Raw genomic sequence first — 6,000 nt, 5'->3', positions numbered from 1 at the left:
GGTTGCAATTTGCGATTCATGTTCCGCAAGCGTTCCAAGAGGAGGGTCTACGACTTTAATCACAACAAATCTTACATAGAAATGTCAGCTAGATTTGATTAGATCAGCACTGTAGAATATTAAATCATCCATCTTTGCTCACTACATCTTTAAGCCTTTCTTACCCTCAGGTGTGGATAAACCACTGGTCATAAGCTTCTTTTTAAAACAGAAAATGTGAAATTATCAGTTACCTTATCAGTATCGGCCATGAGAAGCAGGTTGTTGGTTATCGTATCATATCACCCGAAAGATATCAATATTGTGCATCTCTACTAAATTGGACTTGAACCTAAAATACACAATAATGGTGGGTTGTTTTTTCTGCTAAAAATAAAACAATACAATAATATAAAACAAATATTTCAACTAAACTATCCTGTCTGTGTTTTTCCTTCTTAGACAATAAATTGCAATGACCTGCAGGGAGCTTACATCACGCCCGACACATCAGGCCTATTCACAGTAATTTTGACTTGTCATAGAAAAAGCATATATGTTGCTAACGCTATTAATCATGCTCTATTTAAGTGCCCCAGTAAGCTAACAGTGAGGCAGCATGCACAACACACACTGAAGCAGCTAATTGGTATTCAGTCATCCTTAATTTCATCAATTACACCTGTGATTTGCCTGCTGTGACATGTCAGAATGTCTTTAATGAAAATGGCCTATTATGCTCAAATCAATATTCTAACCATGTTAATGCCCATTGAACACAGTCTGTCTGAGTCTGAACCCCATGCGCCAACACAGGGGAGTCCTGTCCCCGCTCGTCCCTCCAATCAGTCCTGCTGTGCTCTGTGTCATATCTTGTCATCAGAAATAGTTCCATTGTCTCTCGTCAATGAGCTTTCATCCTATCCCTGGCAGTGAACTGAAAAGAGCACAGCAGTGCATGAGCGGCTCTGTGGAGCAGACAGGAGACACGCCTTCAGCGGAGGAGAATAATGGGACACCGGGAGCAATACTGGAACCCTGGTGCTGCTTGGCATTGTCCTGTGGTGAGTTCTTCCAAAGGTGTTAGGTAACTGTCACTAATAGGGCTGCACATTAACCTAGGCCAGCAATTGTCTAGGTATTCATGACTGCCAAGGGAAGCTGCCGTGGCAGTGCCAGTGTAATAGGCTGAGCTTTCTTCATCCTTCTGCCCATTTTGGCAGCAGCTTCTTCCAGATGACAGCTGGAAAGTCATTAGCAAAAGACCACATTGCTCAAAACACAGAAGGACCTATCTCACTCGGTGTGTAAAGATGCAACTGTTCGATGTCAGAGGGGGTTTCAGGGGACAAATGGTTGGCTCAAACAGTGTGAAAAATGATGAGGTTTTTCTGCATGACCAGTCAAGGCCTTATTATTTGAAAGATAAATGCATATCAGTTTAAATGTGGGTGCATCAGTTTTTGATTATTTCAAAGGTTTGTCACAGGCCAAATATTATTTGTGCACATGCAGAACCGTCTCACAAAGGAATTTTTGGTTATGATTAAATTTTCCTTGCAGTCAAAAACACCAAATCATTTATACTCTGGAATTTAGTACAAATCTTCACTGTCATGGTTTGCATGGTTACTGTCAAGTGGCATTACAGCAGCTTTCTCACTCTGCCACTAAATTTCAAAAAAGGTATTGAGGACAAAGTCTTAAAGTAAATGAACAGCAGAATGTTTATCCACGATGCATGTGTGGAGATAAATACACAAATATGCCTTACATATATTACAAGGAACAAAAGTTGTGATTTATATAGTTTCACACTAAGCGCTTACTGCAGTGTTTCTCAATTCCGGTCCTCGGGCCCCACTGCCCTGCATGTTTTAGATGTTTCCCTCCTCCACCACACCTGATTCAAATGATCAGCTCGTCATCAAGCTCTGCAGTGACCTGATAACGAGCCGCTCATTTGAATCAGGTGTGTTGGAGCAGGAAACATCTAAAAGATGCAGGGCGGGGGGGCCCGAGGACCGGAATTGAGAAACAGTGGCTCACTGTAATGTTTTGTCTAGTGAGTCAAGCTCATGACCAAAGATAATTGGTGCTGCGAGAATATCTTTTTGTGAAATGTTAGATTTTACATGGTCAGCGCAGAACTGTACACATCTACATTTCATAGTTGCAACTGGCCTTTTTCAGTGCAGACTTGCCAGCGAAGGGCAGGAAAACCACCAGTGTAGCTAATTGATAACATTTTTAATGGTTGCATCCCATTTATGATAATTAGTTCCAGGGTCTCAGTACTTTGAACGGCTCACTGGTAGGATTTACACATCTTAATTAATGTTATTAATTATACCTGTGCATATCCTGCTGTGACAACCCAAAATTTCTACTATGAAGGGGGCACAAGGCACAACACAGCCACATGCTCGCAAGGCTTTGCCAACTGCAGAAGAAAGGGTATGTTATAATTTCAGTGAAAAGAAAGTCTTTAAAAGGATGGAGCAGAAATGCTGGTGAAGCTAACAGCTAATGCTTAACCGCATTGAGCCCGTGTTCTTCACATGATAAAGACCTGCTGAGTCCAGTATTCATCCCTGTAGTTTACACTTTTAACTGGGTAAGTTAACTGAAAACAGCTACTCTTGAACTCAGTAACATTTGCACAAACCGTTAACATTTTTTATATTGAAGGGAATTTAAGTAAGAGTAAAAAGGTTTTTCAATACAGTGACATTGATTAATACCAGTGGGTGGCCTAAGGCGTTCTGTCTTTCAAAACTCCAGACACTGTCTTTGAACAAGCGCTTTGTGTAGTAGGAGAAAAATAATAGTGTATTTCCCTCTGGCAGCCAAGCAGAAAGAGGTCAGCAAAGCCAAAAATTGATTAATACACATCATATAGGCTCAAAAGTACAAATGCCACCCTCCTATATCAGTAGCTACTTAAGAACACAAGGTTCACATATCTGTGACTTATTCAAGTGCTGGTGCTGCTCCTATTGGCTTCTACTGCGTACGCCATTCCTTGCATTAACATCATATTAGCTTGCTCTCGACATTATGATTAAAAACGTGTGCCTCTGTGACCTTTTCTTGGGGCTTAAAACAAAGCAGTTTCAAACTTGAATGCTTTTGAAGAGGCACTGCACCACTTTTAGGAACTGTAGTTGAGTGGAATATCCACCAGAGAGCAGCAAAATATCACTTTGAGGCATCACAATACCCTGTGCATCATGAAGGCAAGGAGGAGGGTGGCGGTAAGTCAGGTGAGGTAGAACTTTATTTTGTTCTCAGAGGGGCCATTGGTTAAGTAGCACGAGGTGATAGGAGGAGAATTCGGCTTGACTTGGAACTGTTGTTTTCAACTTGAGTGACTCTCTGCCAAAGAATAGGTGTGAACAACATATTTACTAAAATACTACATTCTGCATTTAACACAGTGTCGTGTATATTGTTGTTACTCGAACCGCAGTAATAGTCAAAAAAGAGTCTGTGAAATCAAAATGTGTGCTCTCAGTGAAGATAAACACTGGAACAAAGCAGTGCTACACATTTTCTGACAACTGACACATTTTTGTTTGTTTCCTGTTTTTAGCTTTTAGCTGTGCCTCTTACACCCGGGAAGAAAAACTGTCATCAGAACAGCAGCGTGTGAATTAAATATTTTTTCTGTTTGCCTGAAAACAAAACAAAACAAAACAAAACAAAACAAAACAAAACAAAAAACAAGACCATCTCACTTCAGACTGTTTTTATTTGACAGCATGTCTGCTCCCTCACTCAGAGCTGCATTCGGTTCCACATTAGCACATTGTCTTTCTTTAATATCGCCCTCCAGTGAGTCTCTCTCTTAGTGATGGAATATGTAACGTACAAGAAGAGACGCAGCTCATCCTCAGCAGTGGACGGGGATGAACTAACTGAAGCTGAATGCACTCAATGAACAACAAACGGACCTGTTGCCATAGCAATCTTTGCCTTATTAAAACAATAAACCTGCTTAAGGTTGTTTGTCAAGAACTTGACTCCAGTGGAGCATTAGAAATAAAAGCAACAGTAAGTTTTTGTCTTAAATTCAAATGTCAGCTGGCATACATATTTCCATACAGTATATAGGTTTGCTCGCCATAGCACTTACAGCACTATCACGTTGCAGTGAATTGCAGGAAAAAAGCTTAAATGCACTCTATACCATTACAGTATGAAGAAAATAGGGAGGAAAATGGACCATATTACTCCACAGCACAGACTGATCCTCAGAAACAGGACATTTTCCGGACTGCAAAAAAAGGACTGAACAGAATGGGAAACAAAGTTAGCAGATCTTGGTGGCGTATAAAAGGAGGGTTCATGCATTTTCTTCCACTTCTGCATCTTAAGGAAAGGTTCTCTCACTCACACACTGCACACACATAAAATAATGTATGACCATGTTAAATTGTGTTAAAACATCTCACTGTATTAAATAAATGCATGGCAGGTGCTGTTTGCCCTGTGATCAGTAGCTCCCCTCAAACAGCTGCCAGGGTATCCTGTAGTGGTTTCCTGCACCCCTTGCCACCTGCTAACCTGCATCTGTAAGCCAGGTCTGTCACCTCTTCTGCAAGGATTTCCAAAGACCCTTAAACACACATGAACAACCATGTCAGAAGAGGTAAAGACTGGTTATTACCTGATTGAGACAGGTAAATCAGCACACTGTGCAGATTTACAGTCTTAATATGAAACCAAGCAACAGATTTGTCGAGCTTAGATAAGAGGGGCTCTGATAGAAATAAATGTCATAGATGAGTAGTCTCTGAGTAGACCTGACGATGAACAACAGTATAAGTATATATAATTACACAGTGACTACTGAGATGTAAAATTAATTGTCTAAGTACTGCTGCAGATAATTTGTACATAATTTGTGATGTATACTGTTATGCAACACTGCCTATGTAAAACTAAATTTCAGGTGGCTGTTTAAGCCAGCCTGTTAAGATTAGAAGACAGAGTCTAGGAGTTTAGAGTTGTGCACATTAGAGCATACCCGTGCAAAGGCATTCACGTCTGTACGTGTCTTCAGAAGTTGTCACATCGGATACCTTGACAGCTGCTGTAAGTGTAAGTCTTATTTTATACACTAGGTGGTGCTGTCACACTGGCTATTGCGCAGATCAGCTCCATGACCTCTGTGGTTAAGTAATGGATTTCAGTTTTAATCTGTGTCATATATTAGCTCTTGAGCTTATTTTGGAGACTCATAAATAGATCCCTTTAATCTCTGTGAATTCAGCCCTCTTCCGTAAAGCTTGTAAATTATTTGCAAGCACATCTGAGCGTAATTATTCTACATTTTACACTGACATAATGCAGCAGGGCCATGCTTTTTTTTATTGCTATTTGCAAAAACAAAACAGAAAAAAGGCAATAACCTACATCAAATGCAAACTATAGAAAGCATATAAGTTTGCATGCACGAGCATTGTGCTTGAATTTCTTAACTGAGAAAAATAGAATCATATTGCTTTGGAGCAACATTTAAAACCTGTGGGGCAGTACCTGTCAGTGCTGGAATTGCTGGAGCATAACCCTGCTGTGGGAGGAGTGGGTGTGAGACAGGACATTATGTAGGAGCTCCCAACAAGTGAAGGTCTATTTTAGGCTTGGTGGGTTTTTGCACTGGTAGTGAAGTGAAATTTGCAGTGACCAGGGCGTTGATGGTGATAGAATAAAGCTAAGGGGAGAGAGAGAGAGAGAGAGAGAGAGGGGGGAGAGGGGAGGGAGGGGGAGCGGGAGAGAGAGAGGGAGAGAGAGAGAGAGGGTAGCAGATACTTGGTAACGCATCACAGCAGGACAGGCAATCGAATCCAAAGGCGCTCAGCCAGCGACGGACACGGACGAGGAAGGTAGGACAATATGATAATGACATGATCATCCTGCTATGAGCTGATAGTCATGAGACGGTCAGAGGGGTGACTGCGACAGACAAGAGGTCTTCACATAATAACTGTGTTTCTTTCATAATGTTGAGTAACA

Source organism: Chaetodon trifascialis, chromosome 13 (genome assembly GCF_039877785.1).
Source record: "Chaetodon trifascialis isolate fChaTrf1 chromosome 13, fChaTrf1.hap1, whole genome shotgun sequence".
Lineage (NCBI taxonomy): Eukaryota > Metazoa > Chordata > Actinopteri > Chaetodontiformes > Chaetodontidae > Chaetodon > Chaetodon trifascialis.
The sequence above is the reverse complement of the archived record's forward strand: the minus strand, read 5'-3'. Positions refer to the sequence as shown.